The following is a 24,587-nucleotide window of genomic DNA, read 5'->3' as shown; positions in this document are numbered from 1 at the left end:
ACAAGTTCAATCTGTACTTGAATGCACATATGGTGTGCATTATAAATCGAGTAAGAAAGACAAGGTGGGGAGAGAGGTGTAGAAGACGGAAAGGGAAAGAGGTAAAACAGAGGCAGACAGCATATAATTCATGAATTACAGTGCTACCCTAATATTCTCTCAGTTCATCACATTTGCAGTGTCTCTAGCGGTGTCTCCTAACCAGCCCCCAGTTGGCCCGAAGGTTATCTTAAGAGCGGGTGAGGTGGTGATGACGGGACTGGCTTCCTCACTCACATCAAAACATACCTGCAGATGAGAGACAGATGGATAGAGAGAGAGAGCATGATTAAGCATTGTTTTTTTATTCTAACGCGGTGAGTCATCATAATCATCAGGAAGTGAAACTCAAAACTGACCTTGGATCATTAACTCTGGGACTACTACATCTCTATCTGTATTTCAATGTAAAGCATCTCTTTAATAATACTTCCTGTTGACCTGACCTCTCACCTATGATCATGCTGTGCCCTCTGTGTCAGCCAGATCAGATGCGGGAGGGGTTCACCGACACAGCTGATATAACCTAGAGTATTTTGGAAGAATTGGGAGAGGGATGAAGTGAAGGAGAGAGACAGTTGTGTGTGGTCTCACCTGGTGTCTACACTAAGTGGCCAAAGAGTACTGTTTGCTGAAAAACAGACACATGAGGACAAACAATAGAAGATAATGTCATTATTAGACATACGTACCACTTGAAGCTTGATGATGACTTGATCATTTGAATCAGCTGTGTAGTGCTAAGGCAAATATATATATATACAGGTGTTTGGAGCATTCCGATATGCCACAGCTGGTGAGGCGTCAGGTTCGCCTCAGTACTTATCGGGTGATTATTCCAACTCTGTTGAATGCTGCCGACCTGCCCACAGATCTGAACACATATCCCGCACAGGAGAGGTGGATAGAATTTGACAAGTCAAGGTATCCTTCTTCCTCCAGACTGTGCATGTGAGTCAGGTTCCATGTACAACAAGACAGGCAGAGAGAAAGAGAGGAAAAAGAACACAGAACAGTTTAATGTGGACACTTCTGCCAGCAATAAATCTTCCACGGCCTGTTCCTCGGACAGGGAACATCTGGCAACATCTACATGTTCGACCCCTTGATCAGCTCGCACTCTGAAAGTAAAGAAAATAGCTTATTTTTTGTAGATATGAAAACAATAACTGAGATATGACCGTTCAATCTAAAGCAGCAGATGTCATTTTCAGGATACGTCAATACAGCCCAGAAAGCTTAACACCAGACTGATATTGTGGTTGTTTATTACGTGATGGGACATATGCAAAATGCATACAAAATAATTGTATTTTTATTTATCTTGATAAAAACAATGGAATTCAAGGTGAAATGTTTAATCTGCTTCATTATTTATGCATTACCAGTTGTGAAGAACAACTCCGATTTCATGTCATTGAAAATTTTCCTTGGAATAAGTAAGAATAAAAAAGTTAAAACTACTTAGATTTGATGGAGACATTACACATCTTACTACCTTATCAATTTATGATTTTTATCAATGTGGACGAGTGTAACGGTTTTCTTCCGTCGAAGGAGAGGAGGACCAAAATGTTTAATAAAAGACGATAACATGAACACTATACAAAATAACAAACGTGGCAAAACCCAAAACAGTCCTATCTGGTGCAGAAAACATGGCTGCCTAAATATGGTTCCCAATCAGAGACAACGATAAACACCTGCCTCTAATTGAGAACCAATCTAGGCAACCATAAACTTACATAATCACCTAGAGTAAAAAACACCCCATAAATATACAAAACCCCTAGACCACAAAAACACATAAATCCCCCATGTTACACCCTGACCTAACCAAAATAATACAGAAAACAAAGATAACTAAGGAACGTTTTTTGCAGAACAATGCAACGAAGCTGGATCATTCTGACAATGATACCAGCACCAGCTACATGAAGCAAAGACTCTTCGCCATTGTACATGATGGCCCATTGTTTGGAGACTTCCTTTGAACATTCTAAAGCCCCCATGGGGCATCCTTGCCTTAATGGCTCTGACTTTCTGGTCTAACTCTTCATCTGACATATCAGAATATCATTCCCTGACAGACATATTGTGTTCTTTCATCCTTCTGTAAAAAAAAGCTAACCGTTACACTGTCATGAAATATGATTATATATCGACTATGAAACATGCCATGAAAGAAAGTTAGATTCATTCAACTGAAAATGGTGAGAACAGGCATTCGTAGCTAAATGCTTTTGGTTAACTTGAGAATAATAATTGCATGATTAATCATTCTACGGTATGTATGTATCTATGTATTATAGTACAATGTTATGAACCGACACTGAATCGTAGGAGCTAACTACTAGCTATGTAAAAGTTGGATGGAAGAACGCCCAGTGCTGCTTACCTGAGATGCCATGATCACACAGTCCTTCTTTGTAGGTGTCCACTAAGACTTCCTTTGTGTTGGAAATAAAGACTAAACATTATTGGTTGTAGCCGAACAGAAACTCAAAAAATGGAGGGTGGTTGATAGCGACATTAAATAGGAGTTTTGTTTTCAGATACATCTTTTGTTCTATAAATATATTTTGGAATAAAATGCATGAAGTCTAATTTTTCCTTATTGTAGGCTACTACCACTTTTAGTCTTAAAAACATATTGGGGCTGCAATCCCGTTAACGGGATCAATATGACATCAGCCAGTGAAAGTGCAGGGTGCCAAATTCAAAACAACAGAAATCTCATATTTAAAATTCCTCAAACATACAGTGCCTTGCGAAAGTATTCGGCCCCCTTGAACTTTGCGACCTTTTGCCACATTTCAGGCTTCAAACATGAATATATAAAACTGTATTTTTTTGTGAAGAATCAACAACAAGTGGGACACAATCATGAAGTGGAACGACATTTATTGGATATTTCAAACTTTTTTAACAAATCAAAAACTGAAAAATTGGGCGTGCAAAATTATTCAGCCCCCTTAAGTTAATACTTTGTAGCGCCACCTTTTGCTGCGATTACAGCTGTAAGTCGCTTGGGGTATGTCTCTATCAGTTTTGCACATCGAGAGACTGACATTTTTTTCCCATTCCTCCTTGCAAAACAGCTCGAGCTCAGTGAGGTTGGATGGAGAGCATTTGTGAACAGCAGTTTTCAGTTCTTTCCACAGATTCTTGATTGGATTCAGGTCTGGACTTTGACTTGGCCATTCTAACACCTGGATATGTTTATTTTTGAACCATTCCATTGTAGATTTTGCTTTATGTTTTGGATCATTGTCTTGTTGGAAGACAAATCTCCGTCCCAGTCTCAGGTCTTTTGCAGACTCCATCAGGTTTTCTTCCAGAATGGTCCTGTATTTGGCTCCATCCATCTTCCCATCAATTTTAACCATCTTCCCTGTTCCTGCTGAAGAAAAGCAGGCCCAAACCATGATGCTGCCACCACCATGTTTGACAGTGGGGATGGTGTGTTCAGCTGTGTTGCTTTTACGCCAAACATAACGTTTTGCATTGTTGCCAAAAAGTTCAATTTTGGTTTCATCTGACCAGAGCACCTTCTTCCACATGTTTGGTGTGTCTCCCAGGTGGCTTGTGGCAAACTTTAAACAACACTTTTTATGGATATCTTTAAGAAATGGCTTTCTTCTTGCCACTCTTCCATAAAGGCCAGATTTGTGCAATATACGACTGATTGTTGTCCTATGGACAGAGTCTCCCACCTCAGCTGTAGATCTCTGCAGTTCATCCAGAGTGATCATGGGCCTCTTGGCTGCATCTCTGATCAGTCTTCTCCTTGTATGAGCTGAAAGTTTAGAGGGACGGCCAGGTCTTGGTAGATTTGCAGTGGTCTGATACTCCTTCCATTTCAATATTATCGCTTGCACAGTGCTCCTTGGGATGTTTAAAGCTTGGTAAATCTTTTTGTATCCAAATCCGGCTTTAAACTTCTTCACAACAGTATCTCGGACCTGCCTGGTGTGTTCCTTGTTCTTCATGATGCTCTCTGCGCTTTTAACGGACCTCTGAGACTATCACAGTGCAGGTGCATTTATACGGAGACTTGATTACACACAGGTGGATTGTATTTATCATCATTAGTCATTTAGGTCAACATTGGATCATTCAGAGATCCTCACTGAACTTCTGGAGAGAGTTTGCTGCACTGAAAGTAAAGGGGCTGAATAATTTTGCACGCCCAATTTTTCAGTTTTTGAATTGTTAAAAAAGTTTGAAATATCCAATAAATGTCGTTCCACTTCATGATTGTGTCCCACTTGTTGTTGATTCTTCACAAAAAAATACAGCTTTATGTTTGAAGCCTGAAATGTGGCAAAAGGTCGCAAAGTTGAAGGGGGCCGAATACTTTCGCAAGGCACTGTACATGTATCTTATACCATTTTAAAGGTAATCTTGTTGTTCATCCCACCACAGTGTCCGATTTCAAATCGGCTTTACAGCGAAAGCACCACAAACGATTATGTTAGGTCACCACCAACTCACAGAAAAATGCAGCCATTTTTCCAGCCAAAGAGAGGAGTCACAAAAAGCACAAATAGAGATAAAATGAATCACTAACCTTTGATGATCTTCATCAGATGACACTCATAGGACTTCATGTTACACAATACATGTATGTTTTGTTTGATAAAGTTCATAATTATATTAAAAAATGTATGTATCGGCAGGTTGGAGGGAGATTAATGGTTGCGCACCTCGCCAGTGGGGCCAGAGGGAGGCGCTACACCAGCTACTGGGACACATTAAAGAGGCACACCTTCACTGTGTGTACCACGGTATAAACATTCTCCCTATCTTCTCTTCTCTTTCACCTCAACACTGATATTGGATCAGACCGTTCTGAATCCTGCTCGATGTTAAGGTTAGACTGGGGCTATATTAATCTGGTTAGGGGAAATATGAGTCATATTGTGTGCCACACTGAAATGAGCCACCATCTTTTCATGAGACAGCCGTTCTCCCAAAATGAATAATGGGTCATTCACTTGGAGTAGGAGCATATAAAATGCCAAGGCCCTCTTGGGGATATTGTTCAATGCTTCACCATTAGCTGGCTCCCAGGTTTGCATTTCTTTCTAAAATACCACTTACAGTAAATTGGCTCCATGAATGTCAAGGCCAGATCACACAGAAGATTTTCACTGTTGGTTGTGAATCCAGTTTCACAACCAAACAGTCAGTCAGTCAGCTCAGCCCAATAGTGTAATGGTCGGAGATAATATATGCATATACTGTACATATAGTGTACTATGTATAATTATACTATATAGTTTATATAGTGCAATGATACTGTATATATCATATGCCATAGTAATTGTAGTAGTTGTACAGTATGTGCATATATATATAGTATACTGTGTATAATTATACTATATACATAGTGTAATGACATAATGTAACGTCATGTATAGTAGTCAGAGGGGTAGCAATGTATACTATATACACATATAGCATAATGATATAATGCAACATGACATATAGTCATCAGTAATAGTCTATATAATAGTCAGCATTCAGTCCCCTGGCCAGGCTTTTCCAGAGTACGCAGCACAAGTTCATGCACGGTAGCCAAGATCGTCTGTATCGGGTCATGTTTGTTGTTCTTGTAGAGACGGAGGCTTGATGCTAGTTTAAGGGGTATAAATTAGCACTGACTGGCTGCAGCCCGGTTCCTCTACAGGCCTCCAGGACCGCTGTCTGCTACCACCCTCCCACCCCCCGCCCTGCCGGCACCCCTTCTCCAAACACTATTAATTAAACTGTGAAAGGGGCCCTGACTAACACTGGCACCCCAGCGGACGGCTATACCTGTCTGTCTTACTCAGTGTCAGGGCGGTAAGAAAAGGGGGGGTTTAGTGGGGGGGCGAGTTGAGCTGCAGCTCGTTTTCGTGTTATTCCACCTCGACTCGTCTCATGAAAAGAAAATGATTTAATTTCTCCTGAATAGGGCATTTATTGACTTAAATGGCCTGAGCCTAACCCTAATCCTAGCCTTAATCCTAATGCCAACCTTAACCCCAAACCCAATAACCCTAAACCTAACTCCTAACCCTTAAACCTAACCCTAACCCCTAAGCCTAAAATAGCCTTTTAATTCTGAAATGTCCCACTTCTGGGCCCCACAAGGATAATAAAACCCAAAAAACACACACTCACACATCCAGCCCCCCTTTGGGAATGCACTGAGAATGACTGGTTCCCTATGGCCCTATAATCTGCAGCAAAGTGTGAGTGACTGTGTCAACTTAACCTGAATAGAACAACACATTCCACCACACTACAAACACCTAAATTGTGGGACACAGGATCCCATTCCTAACAGTGATGCACAGAGGAAAATAGATTCTTACTGTACATTCTTACTGTGTCTTTGGCTTTGTAATTCTATGAATCATTGTCTTGAATATCTCGTCCTTCCAGAGCAGTGCAAGCCCCTCCACATGTGAGGAAACACTGTATCCAAAAGCCTGCGCCACCTCTTCCAGCCCAACAGCAAATTTGTCAAAAGCTTGAAACGGTTCATAACCACTTTTCTAGTCTCCCTTTACACCTGTATGTATTGAGACCCGCACAGACAGCTGTGTGTTACGTGTTATGCTGTTCGTTGGTTGTGTTGTACTTACCACCACCCAGTGTTCGCGGGGTTCGACATGCCAGTCAACCTGCTATCTGCCAACCACGGGAATGCCTGGAATGTTCTTGTGCCGGGCATCCTGGTGGTTGGTGGAGTGGCGGGGGGTGGAGCATCGCAAATTTAAGACCATGTTTAGCCATTGTTCTCTTTCTTACGTCTGGTCTTAATAAGAGATGGTCACGGTTGTTTTATATGGGTATCCTTATTTTATTTGGCGTGGGCTACGGCCAAATAGTAGTCTGTGTTGAGTTGGCTTAATAAACTGGTGCTTGATTTAATGAGTCCTGGAGAAATAAACAAGTATAAGTTATTACTGTGCGATTACCATTTTACCCTTTACATTCTAATAACTGGTCATTTCTGTAGCGTAAAATAAAGTGATTGTGTATCCTCCATCCCCAGGTGTCCTACCTATGGGAGGAGATTCCGTGGCTGCAGCAGTGTCTCAGCCCCTCCCAGTCCTTCTGCACATGCACCCTCCAGACACGCCTCAAGATGCTGCAGGCCATCTCCCAGCTCCAGGTTCTTCCTTACACGTCAATACTGTTATAAACATGACATAGCACCTTAATAACACCTTAGAAACACCCATGGTTGTTTGTGACTGGTTACGACTGATAACGTGGTCAAAATCATCCAATATTCATCGAAACAAGCAACTCTTAGCCAACACCATTAAATATGGATTAAAATTGGTCAGAACCATCAAATATTAATTGGAACCATCAGATTCTGGTCAAAACCATCAAAGATGATGTGTCTTTGAAAGTGTCTTTTGGGGGATGTTTTTGCAGGGCATGCTGGGAACTCAGGAGCTGGGTCAAGTTTATTTTGAGCCAATCAAAGATAAGTATTGCAATGCCCTGCTGGTGTTGCTGAGGGACATGAACGCATGTCCCAAGTGGACCCAGCCTTGTAAGCTCCAGCTCCAACGCAAGTCTAATATCGTCCCCAAAGGAGCCCACGGCTTTGGACATGCTGCTCATCACCCTCCATGTCGGTCCCAACCCATTACAATCACTGGTGTTTGTAACTTAACACTGTAGCGACACTGACACCTTTTTCCATAAGCATTGCATAATCCCCAGGGACTAAAATTGAATCATTTTTAATAGCTAATTGGATTGAATTTGGATCGAGTTTGAATCTGAGTTTGAATCTCTACAAAATATGAATTGTAGCTATTTGGCTTCCTGCCAGTACTTACAGTAACTGCATTTCAGCATACATAGAGGATAAGGCTCCATTCATGCCAAACCAAAATAGCAATGTTTAAACTGTTCCCTACATTTATCCTTAACCATATTGCATGTGATTATTTTCATTGTAAACACACATGGCAATTCCCTGCCTGTCATACCTACTGGTCACTTGAATCTAAGTAGTCTATCAAGCTAGTCCTGTTGACTCATAGTCACAGCAGACATGTAAATGCTATAGACAATGGACCCATGCCTGCAAAACAGCTCCCGTAATCTCTTATGCTCAAATTCCCTGAAACGCCATTCATTTAAATGAGAGTAATTTGAAGATTGGAGTCTTTCAGACATATTGGGTCAATTGCAACGGACAAGCAGAATTTAACGTGCACCTGCAGGTCAACGCTGGACCTGAATGTTAAAACAAATGTGTTTGAACCAAAAACCCACAAGAATAAAACAGCATATCAGTTGATCTCTTGCTGTGTCAAGTGATTATGCTACTAGACAGCTGCAACTAGATTCTCTACTCCCGCCCTCAAGGAAATATTGACAGGTGTATCGGAAACCATAAGGCTGGTGAATGTAAAAATACTTCAAGTACAATAAGAATATGTAAATAGTAATTTCATTTAAATGTTTCACCTCAAATGGCGAAATAATATAATATGTGCTATTTGAAATAGATTTATTAGACTACATTTGATTGAAAAAAATATTAGTAGATAATATAACTCCCCAGATCTTGATAAGACATTACCATTATTTTTAAAGACAACTTACTTTTTAACCTTTTGACGTGTACGATCACGTATTTGTGATTGCTGTTGAGGGGTCCTTGTAGCGCACGATCACAAATATGTGATTGGAACAGTAACAACAGAACGTATGATGCAACAAACGCATCTTCACAGCATCGTTTTCTGAAAAGTATCTAAACAGTGTTTTGTTCTGATGGGAAATAAAGGGCTTCACAACTTTGTTCCTCAATTTTACCTTTTATTGTAAAAGATAAATCCGAACTTCCTCATCCAAACATCACAAGTAACACATCCACAGCTAAACGCATTCCATAAACCTATCAGAACTCAGGATAAGACCCAGATGCAGACAGTTCGAATCACAGAAGTTTATTTACAAAACAGGGGGCAGGCAAACGACAGGTCAAGGGCAGGCAGAGCTCAGTAAACCAGGGCAGAGTCCGTAAGGTACAGAACGGCAGGCAGGCTCAGGGTCAGGATAGGCAGAATGTTCAAAACCGGAAGAACTAGAAAACAGGGACTAAAGAGAGCAGAAGTACGGAATAACACGCTGGTAGGCTTGATGAGACAAGACAAACTGGCAACAGACAAATAGAAAACACATGTATAAATGCACAGGGGATAATGGGGAAAATGGCCAAAACCTGGAGGAGTTGGAGACAAGCACAAGAGAGGTGAAGCAGATGTGACAAAACCAGTTTAAATAACAGTTTGGGCTGACAAAAAGTTAGCAATTTAACAGCTAGACGTGTTTACAATGTACCAAATCTCTGGTGAACATAAGGGAGAAATGCAATACTGTTTAGAAAGGAGATGTGTAAATTCTTTAGCGATGTTTGTTTATGTTTGACTTGGCGAAAACTCCCTAATCCCAGAATGCCTTTCACTATAAAACTCAAACAAAATCAAAGATGGCTGTGCCCATTTTCTGAAAGTATTTACTTAGTTTAGCCACTTTTCAGCACATAACAAATCTTCGAAGTACTTGTTACAGTGTATACAAGAACCGGAGCATAGTCGTTTACAGTTTTTCACAAAGAAAATAAAATCTTATCACCTCCGAGATCATCACACCAAATACAAGCCTACTGCCTAGCCGTAGCGTGAAAGCTAAACAGGGATGAAACCATTTTATGGGGGTTTGTGGGGGGTATTAACTTCTTTGGCGTACCCCCCCTTCTTCTCAATTTCCGCCTGAAGATATACCCTAATCTAACTGCCTGTAGCTCAGGCCCAGAAGCAAGGATATGCATATTCTTGGTATCATTTGAAAGGAAACACTATGAATTTTGTGGAAATGTGAATTGAATGTAGGGGAATATAACACAATAGATCTGGTAGAAGTAAATACAAGGAAATAAACATACGTTTTCTGTTTTTTATTGTTGCTGCATCATCTTTCAAATGACCAAGAACAGCCAAACATACAGATAGGATGCTGCGGATGATTTGAACGAAGGACATACGATGGCAGCAATAGCTGAGCAAAGTTTTAGACAGATAACTTCAAAAATGAGCGAGCTACATGACATTAAGCATGAAGTCACCCAGGTGTCCCACACAAATGTACCCAAATGGACCCAAGTGGCTGAATTGGGACAGTGATACATTTTGAAGGAAATAACTCTATGCAAAATACATTAATGCTATTCTAACACACACCAAAAATATATTTTTAAAAAATAACCAGGGTAACTATTTACTCGGTCTCGCTTTCTCTATTGATTTCCTCTATAAGTTGTGTTAAATCTGTATACCTAGACTTTGTTTTATCTTTTCCTGATTTATTCACCATAATTTAAATATATAAACTTGCTGAAAATGCTATTGACTATGTACTGCTATGCGTAACACTCGTGGCTCCATCAAGTAGGATTTGTAATAGCTAATGAACCTCTTTTACGCCAGAGTTTACGACAAAGGCTGGTCTTCAAACGTATAACCATTACATATTGCCGTTTACCTCAGCTCATTGGCTATCTTCCAAGCTAGATTTCAAGATGATCAGTGGTCATTGGGCCAAAATAAGTCAATCAACGATAGACCGGTCCTACCATTGGAGCGCAATGAGGTCATTGATTGGTGTCTTCAAATCGGTTTCTTTCGGTCAATACGTCCCGGGAAAAGAACCATCACATATGGTTGTGTTAGTAACAACCAGAGGATTGCAATGAAACCAACCATGACTGAATAAACGTTTGTTTAGTGTGTGTAATTACCACGAACGCGCTCTGCAGTTTCACCGGATGTTGGCCTGGTGGGACGTTAGCGTCTCACCTACCGTAGAGATGTTAAAGTCCATGGGGGTAGAAATGGGGAAAGGTATCGTAGGGGCATATGATGCAGGAAATGATGGGGGATTTATCAATAAATGGGGTGCAAACACAGGAGAAGTTTATACACTAAATAAAAATAAAATCCCTGGAAAGGGGCGTCTTAGCTGGTAACCCTAACATACCAACGTTACAATCTGATGCCGTGTTCAAAACAACTGGGAACTCGGAAATCTCTGACTTCAGTGTGTTCAAGACAACTGGGAACTCGGATAAAAACTAGCTCCAACTGGGATTTTCTTTTTTTCAACTCGGAATACCAACTTGGGAACTCGGATAAAAACTAGCTCCAACTGTGATTTTCTTTTTTGCGGTCATCCAACTCAGAATACTAACTTGGGATCTCGGGCCTCTTTTTAGAGCTCCGATTATGATGAGCTAATGCTAAGCTATTTGCTGGCTATGTATGGCACCATGTTTGTTGACATCCTACAATGCATTCTGGTTATCCTGGAAGAGCCTGTAAGACCAATCTATGCTAGAATCAGAATGCATGATTTGGCACTTGAAAACATGAATAAAATAAATACATTTTATGTATTTTATTTTACCGAGTGGTGCTGCGGTCTACAGGCTCATAATTGTCTCAGCATCTTCTGTTTTTGGGGAAAGGGAAGGTTTGGCTGGGATAGGCCGCCATGGTAAATAAGAATTTGTTCTTAGACTTGCCTAGTTAAATAAAGGTCAAATAAAAAAAATACATACTGTGTGCTACAGTAGATACGACAACACGATATACAGAAAATAAGCCACTTACTGTGATAGGAATGCACACAAGTCCAAAGTCCAATTTGTAAGGAAAAAAATGAAGGCAATGCAGGTGCCAGGGAGAAAATGTGCTGTGGGGAAAAGTCTGTACAAGGCAGGTTCTGACTAGAGATGTGTAATGTCTTCATTCTTGATCTGGGGAAACACTGAGGAAGTGATTGGGCTCTCGTTGAAGAGTGAAGCTTTTCCCCAGCTCAGTAAAGCCTCAAACATACAATTCGCTACACATGCAATAGCATCTGCTAAATATGTGTATGTGACAAATATGATTTGATTTGAAATGGGCTACTTCTTATGTGAATTAATGAGGTGGAACACACCTCAATTCAAACTGTTGTTAGAAAATAATAAAAAATTGACAAGTTGAAACATGGTCTATAGATAATTAACAGGCAGCGTGCCTTGATTTGAGGACAGTGTAGAGGAACTCTCCTGTTTCTTAACAATGACATTTGGGAACAGTGAATGCATTTTGACATCACGTGCATAAATAAACTCACGCTGGTGTGACCGTTGGAGATATTTGGAACTCACACGTGAAAAGGTTAAAGACAAGTTTTAATTAATGGATTACATGAATTGGAAACGAAGAGGTGTCGGGTAAATTGGTACTTTAGATGGTAAACCAACAAGTAAAAATACTTTATTTCAGCTGTACGGAATTATTGTCAAATAGATAAATTGCCCTTAGTCTGCTAAAAAGGCAAGATTAATTTGTTCCGATGGTAATACCAATCAGAGGTCTTGAAAAATATTGGCAGCAATCAAAACTAAAAGTTCCCCCGAGCATCTGCTTTAGGGACCGGTAAATCGGTGGCCAATGATGGAGGCAAATGAGATCAGCTGTGAGTGTGATTTTACCATGGTTTGATTGTTTAACAAGAGATAGATAGTTACCTTGTGTTAGTGCGCTGCTCATTGCAATAGGCCCTACTGTACATATCCAGAAAGGCTAATCAAATAAAAGTTCAGATGTTGCAGCGAAATGCAGCTCCTAGCTGCTAACGATGCAGTAAAATGTCAAACACAAAAAAATCTAGAAATCAAAAAATCATTCAGCTTGTCACTACCAATGCTCTCTGAATATGACTTAGAGTACATTTTTGTTTCTGGTGAACCTAACACCAGCAATCTGATGTTGCTTTGTTTGCGCTGCATGTTGGTTTGGGGTTTTTATTCCAAAAACAATGGCTGGAGCTTCAGTTCTGGCGGTCACAATCAACTCCATTGATGTATTGGATACAGTATAAATATAGTTTATGATTCCAAATATGAACAAATTATATAATTGAACAAAAATGAAATGCATTATATGGTTATTATTTAATATGAACTTAAAACCCCCAAATACCATAGACTGGAGCAACCCGATCCTCAAAGCAACAACAATATCTAAATAAATGACATTAAAATAAACAATATCAAAGGCAATCCCAGTCTCATGTCTTCCCCATCTGGTTCCCGTCATTATTTCAGGAGAAGCTGGCATTCCACAGACGGAGCAGGAAGCTCCTCTGCCCAGGCCTGTACCTGGGTTACCTGAAGCTGTGTAGCGCCATGGACCAGAGCAGAGCCCTGGTGCCTCAAAAGCTGCCCAACATCCTTTGTCACACCAAGATACGAAACAACAGTAATGTGTCTAGGTGAAGTAGCGGGATATCTGGGTTTATTAGTGAATTTATTAACTTCATGTTACAGTATTGTTATTGAAACACTAGCTGTTGTCTGTAATACATTTGTGTGTGTGTGTGTGCGTGTGCACGTGTGCGTGTGCATGTGTGTGTGTGTGAGTGTCAGGTAGGAGTGTCAGTTCTTTGGAGGAGTCTCTGGAGATGGACCAGGATGTCCAGAGCACTCCACACCGCCTCCTACAGGACCTACGCAGTGCTACCAAGGACCTCATGACCCACAGGTCACCCAGGTCAGCATCCATCCATCCATCAACTATTGGTTATTATCACTGGATAAGCATTGTAGATCCTGAGCCTTTCAAAAAATGATAAAATGTCAGAAACACCCAAAGATGACCACAGTAAAGATCTGTAGTTGTACTGAAGTTGTAATACATTTTAACAATCCTTCCAGCCATCCATTACTTACATCCATGCTGTATATCCATCTACTACATGGCAATAATGTCATAGGTTTGACTCAGTATGCTGTCCCCCTCTTCCAGGCACAAGAATTCCGTATCTCTGCCCAGGAAGTGTTGGAGTTTGGGGACAAGGTGTCCTTTCCTGCTACTGCTGCCCCCCTCAGACAACGTGTGTACAGCCCCAGGCCAGAACAACCCCTACTCCCTCTGATCAGGCTTTCTCACCTTGCCTCTGCAGGTCTTTGAGCTGGGTCAGTACTGCTCTGTCTAGTAGGATTTCCTTATTTTTTCCCATTACTGTTATTTATTAAACTATGTACATTCAGTTGACCTCAGGTTAGTTGGCCTATTGTGACTTACAATGGTTTGTGCAGTTGACTCCAAATGAATGCTTGAGACTGTTGTGACAGTGTGCACTAAACCCAAAGCAATTAAAAGTAATTAAAAAGTTATGTGAAACTTATCTGAAGTACACTGATCAGGAGTCAACTGCATAAAGTGCATTTGTGACTGACCGGCTCAAATTGGTTTTATGTAGCAAAATTTGAAATTGTTTATTTTTACATTGGATAAAAGTAGAGACTCAGATCTACAAAATGGTATATCACATACTGCATTTTTGAGGAACAATGGGAAAGTAATTCTGCTTTAAAAGTTGATAAACTTGAAAACTCACTTTTAAGAAAAGGGCCTTTGAATGTTTTGGTACCTACTGGAGAGCTCTCCTTTGTCTACATCCATTCAGCATTGTTAACACCCTCTTAAACCAGCCCTCATCTCTTTAAGGATTCACATGTGAGGTCATGTGCTAAACAGTGAATAGTGTAGTCAAGATTAAGACTAAAAGTGGTAGTAGCCTACAATAAGGAAAAATTCCAGGTAAACAGAAAGTGTCCAGATAAAAATATTTTATAAATATTAGATGACGCTTACCCAGACACACTTGTCATAAATTGATGGGTCATGTGAAAGAAATGCTATAACCCCCAGCCACATCCAGTATCACCACTTCCACCGAAGTTGGTCCTTCTCCTTGTTCGGTGGAGAGAGTGAACCAGGATATGGGCAGGTTTCTGCGGTCCTATTGCCAGGACCGGCCGGGGGAGTGGGCGGAGTTCGTGCCCTGGGCAGAGATGGCACAGAACTCACTTTCCCACTCCTCCACTAACCTCTCTCCCTTCCAATGCGTAGTGGGGTACCAGCCGGTTCTGGCGCCTTGGCATCAGAATTAGACCAAGGTTCCTGCGGTGGACGACTGGTTCAGGCACGTAGAGGAGACATGGGGAGCTGTCCATGTTCACCTTCAGCAGGCCGTGACGCGCCAACAGGTGAACGCAGATCGCCACCGCAGTGAGGCGCCGGTGACCGGGTCTGGCCCAGAACCTGCCCCTCCGCCTGTCCTGCCGGAAGGTCCGCGGTTTGTGTGGCCATTTAAAGTCCTGAGGAGAGTGAACGAGGTTTGTTATAGGTTACAGCTTCCACCCGATTACCGTATTAACCCCTCGTTCCATGTGTCTCTCCTCAGGCCGGTGGTGGCTGAGGTGCGGGAGGTTCCTCCGCCCCCTCTGAACATCGGGGGGGGGGGGGCGTACTCCATTCGCCTCATACTGGATTCGAGGCATCGGGCGAGGGGCCTTCAGTATCTCGTGGAGTGGGAGGGGTACGGTCCGGAGGAGAGGTGCTGGGTTCCGGTTGAGGACGTGTTGGACTCTTCAATGCTGCAGGAGTTCCACCGTCTTCGTCTGGACAGCCCTGCCCTCTTGGTCGTCACCGAGGCTGGTGTCGATGAGCATCTGGAGCCGCGCGTCAAGGGGGGGTTTATTCACGACTCCCGCCGTTGGTCCCTCTCCTTGTTCGGGCGGCGTTTGGCGATCGAAGTCACCGACCTTCTAGCCATCACTGATCTACTTTTAATTTTCCATTGGTTTTGTCTTGTCTTTCATCACACCTGGTTCCAATTCCATCAATTACGTGTTGTGTATTTAACCCTATGTTCCCCCCCTTGTCCTTGTTGGTAATTGTTTATTGTAAATGCTTTTGCACATCTGTCCTAGTGTGCATCGGGTGATGTAGCCATTATTTGATTGTTCTGTTTTCCGATAGGTTTTTTGTTATCATTAAACTGCGCAGTTTGGAAACACCGTTTTTTTCTCTCCTGCGTCTGACTTCTCTGCAGCCAGTACGCACTCCTTACATCCAGTGGTAGAAAAAGTACTAAATTGTCATACTTCACTTAAAGTATAAATCATTTCAAATTCCTTATATTACACCAGAAGGCACAATTATTAAAACAAATGTTTATTGACGGACAGCCAGGGGCACACTCCAACACTAATTTACACATGAAGCATTTGTGTTTAGTGAGTCTGCCAGATCAGATGCAGTAGGGATGACCAGGGATGTTCTCTTGATGTTCTCTTGATAAGTGTGTGAATTTGATTCTCCTGTCAAAATGTACTTTTGGGTGTCAGGGAAAATGTATAGAGTAAAAAGTACAAATAAAACTTGCCAAAAATATAAATAAATAGTAAAGTAAAAACCTTAATTAGTACTTTTACACCACTGCCCAAATGCCTTCACATCACTACATATGCTGTTATCACATACCTTTTTTATTTTACCTTCATTTAACTAGGCAAGTCAGTTAAGAACAAATTCTTATTTTCAATCACGGCCTAGGAACAGTGGGCAGAATGACACCTTGTCAGCTCAGGGGTTTGAACTTGCAACCTTCCGGTTATTAGTCCAACGCTCTAACCACTAGGCTACCCTGCCGCCCCTAAGTCAAGGCCATTCATCCTGAGTGGAAACCTGAGTGTGGTGCAAATGTACATTACATAAATAGATGCATGCTCCATATATTTATGTTGTGGACACTTGATATGGTTACATGATATTGTTGTAGTATGTCTCAAAATCATGTTACGACCACACATATCAATATTTCTAAGTGTCTTTCTAAGTGGATGGGTCTCTAGAGAAGGTGTAAATGTTAAAGCCAAATGGATACTTGCATAGTAACAATATTAGAAATAGATAGTGTCAATATGAAGACAATAATATACAGCATTACAGTAACAATATCAATAACGATAACAGTGATAGACGAGGTAGTTATATGCATGCAATCAGGGGTAAAGTAGCTGAGCAGCAGGATCAAAAAGTACGGCAAGTATGTCGTGTGTTAGGAGAGAGCCTTTTTTCGGTCCTGCCCTTGACTTTGGTGCAGGACTTGTGATGTCCATAGCCTCTTCGTCGCAAAAGTCCCTGATCTTCTCAAAAATAAATGTTTGTCAAGCTGTTTGTACAGGCAGATCATCTAATGGGAGGAAGGATGTCAGCGTTGAGCAGCAGCTGAAACCTGGTCCTGACAGTCCGAACGCTCCTTGGTGACAACTACACCATATAGCTCCAGAGCATCGAAGCTGTAAAACAGGGAATAGCAACAACAACAACAACAAAATACATTACAACACAAATCAATTCACCAAGTTTAGATAAGAAGAATAACCTCATACACTGAAAATGATTGTCACCTGAAGTGCTGGTACTGCTTCATCTGTGGCAGTGGCCTGAAATACGGAGTCAGGTGTCGTTGCCAGCCATAGCTTTCCACCAGCACCGTACCATCCTCCAGTGCAACCAGCTGTCACAGTGCGGTCCTTCACAACACCATCAATCTCAGACAAAGTGTTCACAAACAGAGCTCCACACTGCCAAGCAGAAACACCAGCAGATCCAGGAGCACATGCAGGTAGATGGAAGTCCTAGCTGATATAACCATAACCCTGATATCTTGATATGGATTTAGTCTCCAGGTGCTCAATAGTGATAACTAGAGCCATATAAGTGCTAAAATAGCACAAAGAGCTAATAGATTACAGGTCATCTGGAGCTCAATTATAGCACATGATGTTTCAAAGAGCACTAAAAGTAAACAATGTATTTTTCCTGCGTGTTTCCCCTTTCTACAGCAAATTAAGGAGGTGTGGCGGGAGGCTCGGTGGATCATAGATGATATACAGTATGCCTGCTACAAGCAGCCCACAGGTGGCATTTCCCTGGCCTGGATCATCAACCTCTCCAGTGAGGTGTTGTCTGACATGCCCCGCTCCACCTCCTCCCAGCCAGACCACCTGCCCTTGCCTATGCCCTCCTGAACCCAGCCGCAAGCACTCTGGGACCGGGATAGGGCCAGGTGGTTTTTCATTCTGATAACACGGTCTTGTGGTGTTGGGTCTGTTTTACAAGAAAATAAATTATTGTTTGTGTGTGGGTTTTATAAAAGTGAATGGTTGTGTGTGTTTTACTTCAGAGGGAATCATTTTGTGTGGTTGACCTAAAGATAAATAATTGTTCTGACCACACGGTCTTATGATTTTGGGTCTGTTTTACAAGAAAATAAATAATTGTTTGTCTGTGGGTTATCTTAAGGTGAATGGCTGTTGTGTGTATTTTACCCAAATGGGAATGCTTGTGTGGGGTTGACTTAAAAATACATAATTATGTGTGTTTTGTTTCTCCCTCCCAGTGCCTGCCAAACCCCCAGCCCCTTGCTCGCATTCTGTCAGAGGACAGCGGCACCCAGAGGCTCTCAGGTGCCCCCTCCCCCGGTACCCACAGGAAAGGCTGGAACGCCACGTTACGGGTGTACCCACAGTACCGAACAAGGGTACCCAAGGAAATCAGTGTGAAGGTATGGGGAACTTGGCTTGAGGTTGTCAGGTTATAATGAATTGTTGTCCATTTTTGGGCAACTTTCTGATTTGGATATCCAATTATAAAACTCTCATAACTCTTCTCCAGTTATACTATTGACCAATCACATTCTGCTTAATCTGATTGTCTTTGTTCCTCTCTCGATCCCTACCCCCATCTCTGTCTCTCTGTTTCTCTCCATCCAAGCTGCAGGTGACCCCAGGCACATTGGCCATGGAGATGGTCCAGCTTGTGGTGCAGGAGATGAAAGCAGTGTCGCGGCAGCTCCTCGGAGGTTGCAGTAGCAGTAGTAATGGAGGGGGAGTGGAGGATGAGCATTGTATGTACAGCCCTGGGCAGCTGGATCACTTTGGCCTTGTACTGGTGGTGGACGGCAGGGAGAAGTGGCTTCAGGATGGCTTCTGTCCCCTGGAGGTACAGAACCCCTGGCTCCTGGGCAAGCTGTGCATCCACATTGGCACTGCAGTACAGCAGGGCGACTACTGTCTGAAACTATGGGGTGGGGAGGGGATTGGGGTGGTCCCCTCCCCCCAATCATGGAATTTAGGTCTGGACTATTAGAGGGAAATTTCTCCTTTAGAAATGTGGGACCATGAACTTTGAATGTTTCACATGGGCCAAAGGTAGGCACCCTACCTAGGATGAACTGGAACTTCTACTGGAACTTTCTCTCCTTTCACCCTCTCTTTCTCTTTCTTTTCCTCTTTGGTTGTTTTTTTCCTACCAACTACTGTACAGAGCCTAGTTAATCATTTTATGTTTGTTTATTTGTTTTTGTTTTTGTTAACTGAACTGCTTCTGTGAGACTCTGTTTCCATGAAGTCTCCTCCCATCCCATGTAAACGTCCCTTCCTTCCTCAACCTGTCACGCCCTGACCTTAGAGAGCCTTTTTATGTCTCTATTTGGTTTGGTCAGGGTGTGATTTGGGTGGGCATTCTATGTTTTGTATTTCTTTGTGTTTGGCCGAGTGTGGATCCCAATCAGAGGCAGCTGGCTATCGTTGTCTCTGATTGGGAATCATACTTAGGTAGCCTTTTGTCCCCACCTATGTTGTGGGATCTTGTCCTTGTGTTATTGCTGTTGAGCCCTACAAGGCTGTACATGTCCTTTCTTGTTTTCTGGTTATCAGTAAAGAATATGATTAACCTACCCCACGCTGCATCTTGGTCTAATTCCACCAACGACGATCATTACAGAAGATCCCACCACAAAAAGACCAAGCAGCGTTTTCTGGAGGAGTGAACATGGGAGGAGATGCTGGAAGGCAAGGGACCCTGGGCGCAGGCTGGAGAATATCGCTGTCCTAAGGAGGAAATAGAAGCAGCAAAAGCGGAACGGCGAAGACACGAGGAGTTGGCACGATGAAGCATGCACGAGAGGCAGCCCCCACATTTTTGGGGGGAGGCACACGGTGAGATTGGCGGAGTCAGGCTATAGACCTGAGCCAACTCCTCGTGCTTACCATGGGGAGGTGCGCATGCACAGCGCGGTGCGCTACATTCGGGAGGGAGGGATGGGAGAAAGGAGGATGCTATTTCTTTGGGATCTTGGCACTTACTTTCTGGTGTTTCTTTTTCTTCCTGAGAGCAAGAACAAATGCTTTGTGCATGGCATCTCCTGAACAAACCATCATCTCATCCAACACAGCTATCGATAAGAAAGGCAAAGACAACAGATTTGTATTTATTTTTTACGAAACCCAAACAGGAACAAAAGAAAGAGAAGCATTACTTCCGCAAAGTTTTTTCCCATTTGTTTCTTTGTGATTCGAGACAATTTTACATCTTCCAGAATTCCTCTGAAGACCGTGCGATACTAGTCATGTGCTAACAGTTAGTCAGTGCAGTGTTTTGTGTTATCTGACCAGTAAGAGGTGTTTGTCACCTCATTGGGGGTCTGTTAGTCATTACAGTCATTACAGTACTGTAAGTACTCCAATGGAAATAGTAATGGCCAAGTTGCTCTTCCATGTGATACTAGTAAGTTCTTTGAGCTCACAGTGGCTGCAGAATTTGGTTTTGGTCAAGCACTCATCTTTGTGTTCATTTGGTGGAAATCCAATGTAGCAAAACCTTCAAGGCACTCCTAAGTTCTTTGAAAGGGTTCAAACAGAAGGCATTTCAGCCCCGTGTGAAAGACCCTGGTTGAATATGGAGCCCTGATGTCTGGAATGATAGCCTGCACTTACTGTGACATTGTTGTTCCAGAAAAGTTTAGACCTAGAACCTTCTACCCTGTTCTATAACCTTCCCTTAGACGTGGTTGGGTTCTCCGAGCCAGGTTCTCCAGTTTCCTTTACCCTCCCCCACAACAATGTGTGTTTACATATAAAAAAATAAATAAAGTCTTGGTTTTACTGATGTTTTGAACTCTTGTGTTTGCGCTTAGATGTATCTTTTATTCAGATTGTTAAAAACTGTTTTTACAAGGGCAGACTGCAAAAAAATACTTGGACATAAAGAAAACGGTACTAAATGTATCTACTGTTAGACGTCAGGCTACTGGGTCTGTCAACAATATAGAGGTCAGAGGTGAATTCTGAAGGGTGAAAGGGCAGAGGGTGAGGGGGTTTGCAAGTCCCTCACCTGCCAAAGGAGAATAAAAGCCGGGTCTTTACAAGGACCCTTTGGCAGATCCACTGGGCACAGTCATGAAGGAGGCATCACGTCATGAAAACAATATATATATTTCTATTGAACAATAAATGAATATGATCAAATAAAACCTCCATTGTTTTGAGTTTCTCTTTTACAGATCACCGTGAACGGTTGTAGAAGTAGACATGGGAGCACGTTCACAATGTTCAAAGTTTGGAGAGGCTTTTCTGTGTGATGTCGGTCCTTTTTAACGCATTCTTCCCTTTAAGACTTTACTGTAATTTCAACATAGAAACACTGTATAATGCACAGTATAACACCATACATGTGTTTTACAGCGTTCATGCCGTAGATTGCACTACATTGTGGGTAAAATGCTGAAAAATACTGTTATTAACTGTAATTCGGAAGCCTCCTGTAAAAATCACTCGAACATACGGTATTTCTTTACAGTAATAGCTTATGCCTACTGTAGATTCAAATGATCCGTTTCAGGCACCAACCTCATCGTGTCAGGTGAGACACATGAAGTTCAGACTTCTTCAGTAAATCTCTTCTTGAAGCGGCTGTGAAGTGGAAGTGTATTTTCAGCTGCTGCTGGGAAGGTACCTTGACTTGTTCATAAGTATATGTATTGCTAGCCAACATTGAATTACTGCATGTTTCCTTAGCCAACCGAGCTAGCTGATTGACATTTGCCAGCTAGCTCTAGTTGACAAAAGCCATTTCGGTCTGCTCTAAATTGCTCATAAATGACCTACAAAAACATCACCCAGAGAATAATTATTGAGATTATAGGCTGTATCGCAGTGCCATAGAGAATACATTGAGTGCAGATTCGTGACTATTATGTTTCCACCATTATCACAGAGAAAATGGCTTGTTTCTAACAGTTCAAAATATATTTTTGCCGGGCAGCATCTGACACATAAACCATGATGTGGGCAGTACTTGCAAGCCGCTAAAGCCCATGCGAATGACCTGTGCACCAAGGTGTCTGTCGACCTAAGGTGCAGTCACCAGTCAGCTGGCCCCTCCCAGGATTATATAGTATTTCAAGGAAGATAGCAGCCTACACAAGAAATAACTCATATTGGTAGCAATCTAGATGTCACCGTGATATATTCTAGTCAATGGGGAGAGCATTATTGTCAAAAACAGTGAGACAGAGTGTCCTCCTTAGCTGTCACAACCCTGTGTGATTCAGTTCACTTGTCTCTCATTTGTGTGATATGAGTCATCGTTTTGCAGGCCAGGAGTGTCTGTATAGCCTCTCCCGCCATTTGTTTAATTTAAAAAAACATTCTTCCATAATGTTACAATATTAGCTAAACTTGTTCACTTTACCAGAAGTATGCAAACATTTGGTGGCAGAGCTAGAAGGGAAAATGTTGTGAGTCTGGTCAAATAATCTGTGATATTGTGTAGGCTATAGCAATGTAGTAATAGTTTGCTAGGGTGTGAAGGACAGCGCCTTGCAAAAGTATTCATCCCCCTTGGTGGTTTTTGTTGCATTAATTTAAATGGATTTTTATTTGGAGTTCATGTATTGGACATACACATAATAGTTCAAATAGGTGAAATAAAAAATGAAAAAAGGAAAGCGTTGTGTGCATATCTATTCACCCCATTTGCTATGAAGCCCCTAAATAAGATCTGGTGCAACCAATTACCAATCACATAATTAGTTAAATAAAGTCCTCTTGTGTGCAATCTAAGTGTCACATGATCTGTCACATGATCTCAGTATATATACACCTGTTCTGAAAGGCCCCAAGCAAGCGACACCATGAAGACGAAGGAGCTCTCCAAACAGGTCAGGGACAAAGTTGTGGAGAAGTACAGATCAGGATTGGGTTATAAAAAATATCCGAAACATGGAACATCCCACGGAGCACCATTAAATCCATTATTAAAACATGGAAAGAATATGGCACCACAACAAACCTGCCAAGAGAGGGCGACCCACCAAAACCAGGCAAGGAGGGCATTAATCAGAGAGGCAACAAAGAGACCAAAGATAACCCTGAAGGAGCTGGAAAGCTCCACAGCGGAGATTGGAGTATCTGTCCATAGGACCACTTTGAGCCGTACAGTCCACAGAGCTGGTCTTTACGAAGTGTGGCCAGAAAAAAAGCCATTGCTTAAAGAAAAAATATAAGTAATCATGTTTGGTGTTCGCCAAGGGGCATGTGGGAGACTCCCCAAACATATGGAAGAAGGTACTCTGGTGAGATGACACTAAAATTTAGCTTTTTGGCCATCAAGGTAAACGCTATGTCTGGCACAAACCCAATACCTCTCATCACTCCGAGAATCCCATCCCCACAGTGAATCACGGTGGTGGCAGCATCATGCTGTGGGGATGTTTTTCATCGGCAGGGACTGGGAAACAGGTCAGAATTGGAGGAATGATGGATGGCGCTAAATACGGGGAAATTCTTGAGGGAAACCTGTTTCAGTCTTCCAGAGATTTGAGACTGGGACGGAGGTTCACCTTCCAGCAGGACAATGACCCTAAGCAAACTGCTAAAGCAACACTCAAGTGGAAACATTTAAATCTCTTGGAATGGCCTAGTCAAAGCCCAGACCTCAATCCAATTGAGAATCTGTGGTATGACTTAAAGATTGCTCTACACCAGCGGAACCCATCCAACTTGAAGGAGCTGGAGCAGTTTTGCCTTGAAGAATGGGTTAAAATCCCAGTGGCTAGATCTACCAAAGCTTATAGAGACTTACCCCAAGAGACTTGCAGCTGTAATTGCTGCAAAAGGTGGCTCTATAAAGTTATGACTTTGCAGGGGTGAATAGTTATGCACGCTCAAGTTTTCAGTTTTTTTGTCTTATTTCTTGATTGTTTCATAATAAAAAATGTTGTCTAAATAAAATGATACAAATCCCCCCCCAAACAAATCAATTTTAATTCCAGGTTGTAAGGCATCAAAATAGGAAAAATGCCAAGGGGGGTGAATACTTTCGCTAGCCACTGTAGGTGTATCTAGCTGTCAAATTTCCATTTGTTCAATGCCTCAAATGATTTCATAAACTATCCACACACACAGGCACACAATATAGTTTTTACATTAGTGTTGCAATATGCGTTAACTTCTTGTTACTTATTTTGTCAATTATGTTGTTAATTCATTTTATTGTTGTTACCAATTTGAGTACTTATATGTTATGTATAAAACATCTTACATTTAGAGTTCAGGTAGAATTTCACTGTAAATTTGCAGCATTATCCTGGCACCAGCTTAACACTGTAGTTTTGCTTTACAGTACTGTTTTCCTTCTTTCACACGGGTGTGACTCGAGTGGGAAAGTCTATTTTTTATATTTCTTGGTTTTTGGCAATGTGTGGTTCACCATCAGAGGCAGCTGTCTATTGTTGTCTCTGATTGGGGATCACATATAAGTTGTCATTAT

At 41.9% G+C, this 24,587-nt stretch overlaps 1 long non-coding RNA gene and 1 pseudogene across 2 annotated transcripts; both read left to right on the top strand.

The window, feature by feature from the left end:
- The window catches only part of LOC110498716, a 59,477-nt pseudogene extending 45,362 nt beyond the window's left edge, over positions 1-14,115 (top strand).
- Positions 14,116-17,337: 3,222 nt separating this feature from the next.
- On the top strand, positions 17,338-19,524 carry LOC118942002. 2 transcript variants are annotated; one of them, XR_005037870.1, is made up of 4 exons: positions 17,338-17,598; positions 17,819-18,042; positions 18,376-18,540; positions 18,756-19,524. It is a non-coding gene; the product is annotated as an uncharacterized LOC118942002 (long non-coding RNA). The 2 variants fall into 2 exon arrangements; XR_005037869.1 differs by having other exon boundaries at positions 18,750-19,524.
- Positions 19,525-24,587: the final 5,063 nt, after the last annotated feature.

Source organism: Oncorhynchus mykiss, chromosome 20 (genome assembly GCF_013265735.2).
Source record: "Oncorhynchus mykiss isolate Arlee chromosome 20, USDA_OmykA_1.1, whole genome shotgun sequence".
Classification (NCBI taxonomy): Eukaryota; Metazoa; Chordata; class Actinopteri; order Salmoniformes; family Salmonidae; genus Oncorhynchus; species Oncorhynchus mykiss.
Note: the sequence above shows the minus strand (reverse complement) of the source record. Positions and strands in the feature narration are given on the sequence as shown.